Here is a 10,803-nt window from a genome sequence, read left to right on the forward strand (position 1 = left end):
CTAACGATTAAGGGACCGGATATCATATTTGGAATGGAAGTTTGAGGTTATACATAGACTATCGAGACTTGAACAACATGACCATTAAGAACAAATACCCTTTTGTCTTACATGGATAAGAATTCGATCAACTGTAAGGAGCCGTGGTACTATCCAAGTTGGATTTAAAGTAGAACTATTACCAGTTGAGGATCCTAGAAACTGATATACTTAAGACCGTTTTCAATTTATGATATGGTACTTCGAATTCACAGTTACACCCTTTGGGTTGACTAAGGTACAAGTAGCAATTATGGACTTAATACATTGGAATTTTAAGCCGTATTTGGATCAATAGATGGTGATATTTATTAATGGTATATCGGTATACTTCAAGGTTCGAGAAGATCATGAAAGACACATGATGATAGTTTTACAAATCCTGAGAGAGCGCCAACTTTCGTTAAGTTCAATAAATATGAGTTTGGTTGGAAGAAATAGCCTTTCTAGGTTATACAATATTGAAGGAAGGAATTGTTATAGATTCAGCTAAAGTGGAAGCTGTTTAAGAGGAAACGACTAGAAAACCCTACCGAAATTCGGACATCTTAGAGTTAGCTGAATATTACCTTTGATTTATCAAGGACTTTTCTAAGATTGCAAGACTTGGTAAATTATTTGGGATTCTAAATGTGAAGAAGAATTTCAAAAGTGAAAAAGTGTTTAATCGATACACCTGTATTAACCTTACCAAGTGGAGGAGGTAGTTTTGTGATTATACAGATGCTTCAAAGGATGGTTTAGAATGTGCATTATTATTACACGATAAGGTGATTGCATATGCCTCTAGAAAGTAAAATATTACAAGAGAAATTATCCAACTCATGATTTGGACTTAGCGGCTGCAATGTTTGCAGTAAAGAAGTGAAGACACTACCTATATGGGGTAGGCATGAACCCGATTAAATTGCCCTATGACTTGGAAGTTAAAACACCTATTGGGGAAAATCAAAGTTTGATTGCTAGTTGGATGAATAGAAATTGCGAAGTATGGGTTGGAAAATATAAGTTAGTGATTGATCTGATAGGCTTAACCATTAAGGGAATGATATAGTTCTAAGTGTAAATTTCGAGAACGAAATTCTTTTTAAGGAGGGAAGGATGTGATGACCCAAAAATTTTCTTATTTTATCTTATTTTACTGGCTTATTTAATTATTTATTCATCTGTTTCCTCCAAATAAATTATTTCAACCATTTTAAGTCCATTTGTATGGAACAATGTCTCCCTTATTTATTTTTTAAAAACGTTTCATTAGCAAGATTTATTTGTCGGAGGCTGGTTTAGTAAGGAATAACGAGTACACGTTTTCGAGGCAAAATTTGATTCGAGAGTGCAATAATCTTGGAGAATTGAAAATGATCAATAGTAGACTAAGAAAAGTTAATTGAGAGATTAGATGTGAGTGAGTTAGAATTAAACTTATATAGTGCGCGCGTCAAAAGTTTCCCAAAAATCGCGCTGGTACAAACTAATTGGAGATTTGAGGAATTAATACTAGACTCATGTGAGGACTCATGTTTTATTCTTAAATAGTTATTTTGTAATTATTTACTCTAGTATTAGTTAATTATATTATCGTTACATGAATTACTTTTTGGTTTCGCTTTATCACGCGCGAATTGGAAGTTTGCGTATCTCGAGCCGAAATGGTTAAATGAAAATTTAAGAAATTTATACTAGACTACTAAGAATGAATAATTATAATGTTAAAGGAAGTACATTGGAGGTTTAGTACACGAGTAAAACAAACTCGAGAGAAAACTGATACGAAACCCTCGTGCGTGAGTACTATTCATAGTTGACTTTGCACCAATTTTAGCCACAAATCTCTTAAGCTTCCAAAGGAAGCTTCATTCATCAAACCACTCACTTTCTCTCCTCTCATCTTGGCCGGCCAAAGCAGCAAGGGAAGAAGGAAGAAGCTCTCCACCATTCTTGCACCAATCTTCCTCTATTTCATCTCAAACTTTGCATCCAACTCACAAAACCACTTGAGAATTCACTTAAGCTAGGAGAAAGACTTCATCTTGGCGGTTTTCTTGGAGATTTTGGTTTCTCTCAAAGCTAGGAGGTAACCATCCAACACCATCCAATATATCATTCTTGGTTTTAATGGGTTTTATCCTTGGCTTTGAAGCTTGTAGCTTCATTATTGTACAAGTGTACAATCTTCCTTGTTAACCAGGGGTTTATAAGTAATAGTGTGTGATAGTCAATTATTATTTGCTCAGGCGCTCAAGGGGACCTTTAAGAGGATCTTGAAGCGGACACCTAAAAGTTGTTTGAACACTTACTCCCTATTTTGATTGGTGAGTGTCAAGTGCATGACTTGTTGCAATTATGTGAATTGCTTCTTATGGATTGAATGATTGATAATTGTTGAGAAGAGTGTGTACTTTATCGCACTCGTTCTCTTTCAACTGATTGTACAACTGAATTGCTCATAACTGAATTGAAATTGATTTACTGAATTGCTCATGACTGAATTGAAATTGATTTACTGAATTGCTCATGACTAAATTGAAATTGATTTACTGAATTGCAACTGATTGACTGCACGTCATTAGAGTGAATCTCCTCGACTTACAACTAAACTGTGGGGACGTCCAAATCTCAATTGGCCGACCTTGCGACTCGAGCCAGCAAGGGCTTGGTCGAGAAAGTTGGTGAACCATGAGATAACTGTAAACATGATCTATTGAGAGATCTTGCTTGACCTACTAGCGTAGTAGTGCCTTTTATTGAAGTGCGGGCCTGGTGCGGTGTATGGTGGACGGAATTGTGAAGTAAGTGGAGTTCTTCGGACTAAAAAGCCGACTCGGTTGACGGAGTATCATCGCGGGAAGGTATTCAATCGAGGTTTGGCAAAGCAAGTGGAACTTAGATCCTGAGAGCTCCTGTATTCTCACTGAATGTGTTTAATTGAAAATTGTGAATTGCTCGAACGTTACAGTTTTAATTCTTGTTTAAATGTCATTGCCACTTGAACTATGTGTTTTGCATGATTTTTTTGGCCTCACTTAGCGTTAACTCATCCCATTAGATTTGTTTTCCTTAGCAGGGGGCCGAGATGGAAAGAGTTTTGAAGAAGCCGATTGGAGGCACTTTTGATTAGGGTTTTAAATGTACTGGATTAGACATCTTTTGAAAGTTGTGTATTTTGGAAAAGTGGTTGTATTTTGAAACTTGTGATGTAAGATTGAATATTCATGTATGGAGATCATTTCTTGTCTTCATTTTGACTTCGTTATTAGTCGTTATTCTTAAGTTTGAACTAGAATTGTACTGAGTCCTGGCGAGAGTTGGGTAGGCGTCCCGCTGATACCCTTTGGTCCACTTTAAGGAGAAGTAGGGGCGCCACAATGTCCGCTACCTAGATTCATGCATAGGGTTCAAACCCTTGCTCAACCAACCGTAAATCTTGCATTAAATGGAGAGATTCAAAATTGATGATGGCTACCTCTTTGTTCTTGAAGAAACTAGAAATTTTTCCACCACTAAAGCTCCCAAGAAAACTGCAACATGAAGCTTTCCTCCAAGTCAAGGTTAATCTCCAAGTGATTTTGAGGTTGGATGCAAAGTTAGAAGTGATTTGGAGCATGTGAAGACTCACAAAATTTATCTATTTTAAACTCCTAATTCTAGTTTATTTAATTATTTATTTGGCGAATTGCCCTGAATATTATTTTCTAACCTTTTTGGATCTAATTACATGGATCTATAGTTTAGTTATATTTTTAAATTGACTTGTTTCAAAATTTAATTTTTGGAAGCTCGTTAAGTGAAAATAGTGAATACCCGATTGGAGTCAATAATCGATTCTGTGACAGCCCCACCTCCCCCTAAGGCGAACCAAAGGGTTCGGCGGACCGCCTGCCCAACTCTCGCCAGGACTCACTACAGTTCTCAAATAAAATACATCACTCACATCCAATAACATAGGGTACAACCTCAGGAATAAACGAAATAACATTTTTCAAACTTAGAACGAAATAAGATACATTACAAATCTCAAGTAAGGGTATCATTCCCCGAATAAGACAAAAGTCCTCAGTTCTCAAATAATTACAATTGCACTATCAGTCCCAAATATTACACCAAATACTTATCAAGTGAATCGAATTCAAATTATATATGAGATATCCCTCAGACACTAATAACTCAATACAAGCACTTCCTTTGGTCTCAAGTCCTGTGGGAAGAAAATTATTTTTGGGGTTCACTAATTAAGCCTCAGAACTTCCACTTCCAAGCCTGTTAAGGAAAACAAATTGGGGTGAGCTAACGCTCAGTGAGGCCAAGGGAAAAACATGCAAACATGCGAGCAAAGACACAATATAAAGCAATAAGTTGAGTAACAAGTAACTACGAAACATTAAACAAGTAGGGAATTTAATCACAATAAAAGATACGGGAGCTCTCAGGAGCTAATCCACGCGCGATCCAAGCTCAGGTAGTTGAACCTCCGTCAACTTTCATAGTTATCCATGTAGAACTCCACTTACTACCTCCAGCCACCATGACACCCTCTTGGATCCGTAACCAAACAAGCATGTAGGTGGTATCACTTAACAAGTATACCTAGCAAGACCCCTTATTTGGATCAAGCTATAACACTTCCCAAGGTTCACCAAGTTCCTCGACCAAGCCCTTGCCGGCTCGAGTTACAAGGCTAGCCAATGGGTTGGGGCGTCCCCCCATTCACTTTTAGGGTGATGAGACGAAGCTCCAATCGACAAGATTTGGTCATAGCATTGAGACGGGATGAGCGGTACCTCCTACCCTAAAAGGGCATGATACATTCTGCCGCTCAATGCTCACGAAAATACTTTCATTTGCATTCACATGTAACACGTATCACTTATCAAGCAAGCAATTTCATGAAAGAGAGGACAAGGGCGATAAAGTACACCCTAGCCTCATTAACTAGCAAGTACGAGTAACATTTCATTTAAACACTTCACATGCACTTGATACTCACCAAAAGTCGTGAGAGAGAGAAAAAATGAAGCGGCTAAACCAGTTCTTCGGAGTTCTCGTATTCACCTGAGACATGTATAATCACGATCATTCACGTGCATATTCAAGGCCAAGCAAAAATGTCCAAGTCATTTTCATGTTTATTGTAAAAATCAGGAAACTAGAGGTTTATGGCAGAAACCTTTAGAAAATCGTAACTTAATATTTACAAGTCCAAAATTTGCATGGTTGATACCGTTGGAAACCTAATTGAAAGGACTAAAACTTTGTAGAAGACACCTTGATGAGATTCCATACGGATTTTGCCCAGTTTTTCCGTCAATAGACTGCTACAGTAAAATGCAGGGCAGGGAAAATTCTGTTTTTCCAGCGGACTTGGAAAAATCACCAAAAATCACAGAAAATGAGTTAGCCCCTGAAATTTACATGGATTGTAGCCTTATGTGTCTAGTTCAAACCAAGCAAACAGGACTTGATTTGGAGTAGTATACCCCAAAAGATAACCTTTTTCCCAAAACTGGCCTGATGTTCCAGAAAGCAAATTTCCAGTTTTCAGTTTAACAAGTTCACTCCTTTCTTTTCCTTTGAAGAGCTAATCGGTTTAATCAACCCAAATACACTTAAAATCCATTATTTTGGCAAAACTTTAACTCAAATAAAAGCTCCAAAAATCTGAAATTTTGTCCCAAAAATTTCAGCCAACATAAAAGATTCAAAACAGAAATTTTTCCCCTTACTGTACTTAAACACACACAAGTTCATCCATCCAAATTAAGGAATACCTTGCAATAATTAACCAGCCAAACATGTAATAAAACAAGATTTATCACATATATACATCCAATCACATATCACACATCCAATATCGAAATATTGAGACCTAGATCGAGTGCGACCAAGTACACCCCCGTCTAAGTCTCATTTAATCACATTTAATCACATAAGGCAGCTAATACAATAAATCCCAATTGCTCAAATCAAACACATGTCCTTAGGTGAGTGCGATAAAGTGCACACACACCTTATAAAGAGAATACGGTTCACAAATCCATTTAGCAAACCCTTTTAGTAAACGGCAAATACATTTAAATAAGCAAAGGGGCACATTTAACTAAAATACTTGAGGAAAGATTTTAACAAATAAGGAACACTCACCAATCACCGCTCATGATCCCCATTCACCACAATTGATTATTGTCCAAATCCAATTCCAAAAACACAAAGTTCAATATCACATATCACTGTCACCTTTTAGCAATTTAAGCACAACTCGTGCTACACTTATCGAATTGAAACAAAAAATATACCGTTTCGAAGCTAAGACATAGCTCTACAATTCTCATGAAAACATCATAACTCAGGTCCCACCCTAACCTAGCCAAATTTACCCAAATAACCCCCAGATTTTCCAGTTCGAAGCTCACTGACACAATTACTGACAGTCCTGATTCAGTTAATCATAACTCAGCACACACAACTCCGATTCAGGTAATTCCAAAGCCATTTGAAAGCTAAGATACAAGGCTACAATTCTTAAGAAGGCATCAAAAACTAATTCATTCATCTTCCCAGCCAAACGAAGCAATTACAGAGGCAGACTATCATTTTTGATAGAAACAGGGCAGCAGGGGTAATTTTGTCATTTCACAAGCTACCCTGCTTCGATTGAGCTGAAAATTTACGGGCATAATTTAAACTCAATTCTCTACAACTTTCATGTTATGTGCTAAGGCTAATTCAGCCCCAAACATTTTCGAATAATCACAAAAAGTTTGGACTGTACTCTCCCTTTCTCCCGATTTCTGTCAAGGTTCTTCCCTTCCAAAGTTCAAGCCACAACTCCAAATATTCACACATATACCAATAAAAATCATGCTAGCAACCAAGATCATACATTTGTGGGAATCCCAAGAGCCCGTTCATTAACCAAATCCAACAAGAATTCAACCCAATGACGTTTCAGGATTCACTCTTCAAGAGATAACATGAAAGCTCTAGCTTTTGGGTTAGAGAACTACCTCAGGTTCTAGCTGATTTTCCCAAGGCTAGGATGTCCAATCTTCACCACGAAGAGATCTCTTTCCTTCTCCAAGAATCTGGCCAGCCACCACAAGGAGCTCCTCTCGGTTTCTCCCTCTCTTTCTCTCGGCTAGGAGATGGAGTGAAGCTAGCAGTTGGTTGGACATGGAGTTTGAGTTGAGGAAGAAGAAGATAGAGCTTTGGCTAGAAAGAGGGAGAGAGTGTGTGAGGGTGGTCTGCTGATAAGAGAAGAAGAAAAGGAATGAAAGGTTTGAAAAATTGGGAGCACTATATTGGGAAGAGAAGGATAGGACTTAAAGCCCTATTTTAAGGATCATGTCCCCTCTTGCATATTAATGTCTTAAGAGTAAATGTAGTGGGGATGAAAGTGATTATCTTGGTTAATGAGGGAGGGGGATTCTCGACTATAATAAGGAAGAAAGGAAAAGAAATTGAAGTGAATTGGAGGAAATTAAATGGAAGAAACAATGGCAAGATTAAAGCTTAGTTTTAGCAGAAATTGTCCAACTTTGACCAATGCTTATGTTCCACTTAAATTTGTCCACTACACTTTTCTTATCTATATTAGTTCTATCTCATTTATAATTCTTTAAAAGCTACTCATAGTCTAATCTTTCACCAAAGTTAAATTCCTCGACACGGCTCAAAAACTAAACTTAGCACTAGTCGGTCAAACATTGGAATTTTGTTCGAATGAAAATCATTCAATTATGAAAATGTGAACTATGCACATAAAGATCATGTAATTGTATATAAATACATAATATAGTTATTTTCACATTTATTATTTAACTTTTCAAAAAATATATATATAAAATAAATAAAATAATAAAATAAATAAACGAAATAGTAATAATAATAATATTATTATTAAAATAATAAATTTTGAGGCCCTCACATCCTTCCCTCCTTAAAAGAATTTCGTCCTCGAAATTTACTTTTTTTTTTTCGACTAAATCAAATGACTCAATCATGTAGTTCAAAACTCGAGTACAAAGATATATTTTCTATAAAAGACTTCACTCACCAAATTGTCGTACTCAAATTGTCCAAAATTATTTACTAGTATTCGATTTTCAAAATTAACAATTTTAGAAATGATCCAGTTTCTTTTGTCCCAAAACGGCCAACCGAAAATCCTATTCGTTCGAGGAAAGCTTTTTCACATATTTTTCACGTACCTTTCGTAACCAAACTAATAACAGGATATCAAATACACATTTGAAAAAATTGTGGTCTATATATATATATAAATAAAATGGCTATTCGAATGGAAGACAAGAAGAAAAGAAATTGGTTCTGATCTTGATAGTCAAAATTTCTAAATGCATTCGACTTTTGGTAAGAAGTTGAACATTTGTTATTTGGACGTTTGATCAAGAAAAATCATTTAACCCCACAAATCACTATTGAGAATAAAATGCTTTTAAGAAAATAAGCAGACATGCAGGTTCGTATTTACTTAAACTTCGGTCCAACGCCTCTACTCTTCACACCTAATCTGAGAATTAGCTTTTATGCCACATAAAACTTAACTATTTACTCTCCAATTCACGACCAATATTCATTCTTATTTCTAAGAAAAGGTCCAAACCCAAACTCTGCCTGATTTTCAATTTTTATGCCAGTTCAAAGTATATACATATATATAAATAATATTTTTTTTTGTAAAAAGGAACAACAAGTAATTGGATATATACACAGTAATGGTTAAGCAAAAATTGAAAGGACTTTCATTCCATCTAGGTCACACCACAAATAATGAATACAAAACTTGGGAGTTCAAATATTCGTAAAAGTTTAAAACATGCCTATAGGGCCAATCACAAGATATATGTAAAGTAATCATTAAGTTCACAAGGGAGAACCTTACTAGTTACTCAACTAGGTTAATCCATCATAATACCAGTAGATCTCATCTCCTCATTCAGTTTCGACTTAGATCAAGTACTAAGATCCCATTGGATTATACAAGACTATCTATCAATCTCTCCTTCTATTATCTGTATAACTCTTCTAACGGTTTCGAACCATTAATATCCTTTGACGAGTTAATCTTAACTTTTTCTCGTGTCTCTTTTCAAGTTCAAATCGGATCAATATTTTCAAATTTAAGGCCGTAAGGTTTAAAAGGACACTTTTATTTCAAACTAAAATTGTCTGTATTTTTAAGTTCCATAAATCCAAAAAAATCACCAGTCCTGTACCATTCAAAAGTTCTACATTTGTCCCAAAAGGCATCCTTTCAAGATTAAATTTGTAAATAAATGGATCTTGACCTTAAATTACAGCTTTAACAAATAGGAAAAGCAAGAATGGATTTGACATTTCATTTATCTTTGGAAAATTTCCGATGCTTATAGAATTTAAGAAAATTTGGAAATTTTACACGGTGAAAAGAGCCATTGTCAACTTTTAAATCTAATAGACGAAACTAAATTTTGGATTTTTTTTTTTGATATATGTGTATATATATATATATATTACACCCATGCATCACAAATTTTAAAACTGTACGGTGTTCCTTTTTGGAAAAAATTTTTTTAGCAAAACCAGGTTTAAAAATTATTTCCTTTCAACTTCAAATTTCATTTTCAAGAATCAACGTTTAAAATATTAAGCAAAATTTTGCCAATGATTTGTAAGAAAACATGGCTAAAGGTAACTAAACATGTTCGGCCAGCAGAGATACTACCAAAAATTTTCACCGATCCTATCATCACTTCCCTATTATAATTCATCAATCTCATGAATTAACCACAATATCCAATAATCAACATATATCAAGCTCTCTTATCTTATCCGCCAAGATTCACCACAATTTTACACTATGAAGCATAGAGAATTCCCGAGGCATCTAGCCTAGTAATCAAAGTCCGAGGAATCTCTTCCATAACCCAAGCTCAATTAACCGGGAATCATTGAATTTAACCATAAACTTGTAAATCTAACGAGTTCAAACACCTATCTCATCCAAAACTCCAACCCTAATTATAACAAGTCTTAGATCTCCAAAGTTTACCATAAATTTTGTCACACTCGCACTAATTGAAACTTCTTAATAACATCTTATCTTATCCACTAGTTTACCTCCTTACAGTTACTCGTTTTTTTTTTCTAATAATTCAATATATACTCCACTAATTATCTCTTTGTCATCATTCACTAACCCTCAACTTTATTTCCCAATTATCTTCCACGCTTTGGGGTTTGCCTGGCCTCCCTGGCCCACAGTCTCGATCTCTTCTACCCTTTATTTCTAATTCTTACGGAGGACCAAAAATAATAAATAAATAACTAGTAGATGGATAACTCTAGTAAATGAATAAATAAATAAATATATAAATCTAAATATGTCCAATGAAGGACAAATGGAATTTAAAATTTGAAAAGCAATCAAAGCACACTTCATATTTTCACAGGAACAGTCAATAGATCAGATGACATACAAATCAATTTTTTTTTTTTTTTTATGAACAAGGTCATACAAGAGGGAGAATAATCAACCAAAATGAGAGCATGTCATTGCATGAGTCGATAATGAAAATAAAACTTTGCATGTGTACTACCAAACAAATTAACAAGCCAACATGATCAGGTACGGAATTTATAGCATTCAAATACTTCAAAAGGGAACAAATATCATGCTTAACAAAATATACAGGCCAAAGCACAAGCATCACCCCAACTATCATAAACAAAAGGTATAAAAGGTCGTGCTCCATAGTCTAGCTTGCAACT

At 35.3% G+C, this 10,803-nt stretch overlaps 1 long non-coding RNA gene across 1 annotated transcript; it reads right to left on the minus strand.

Annotated features, from left to right (window-relative positions):
- Positions 1-4,000: 4,000 nt before the first annotated feature.
- On the minus strand, positions 4,001-7,269 carry LOC140016628 (uncharacterized). The gene is made up of 3 exons (XR_011822840.1): positions 7,041-7,269; positions 5,024-5,088; positions 4,001-4,296 (listed from the first exon to the last, which is right to left on the minus strand). It is a non-coding gene; the product is annotated as an uncharacterized lncRNA (long non-coding RNA).
- Between the last annotated feature and the right edge of the window lie 3,534 nt (positions 7,270-10,803).

The sequence above is a fragment of the Coffea arabica genome, chromosome 11c (assembly GCF_036785885.1).
Source record: "Coffea arabica cultivar ET-39 chromosome 11c, Coffea Arabica ET-39 HiFi, whole genome shotgun sequence".
In the NCBI taxonomy this organism is placed as follows: Eukaryota; Viridiplantae; Streptophyta; class Magnoliopsida; order Gentianales; family Rubiaceae; genus Coffea; species Coffea arabica.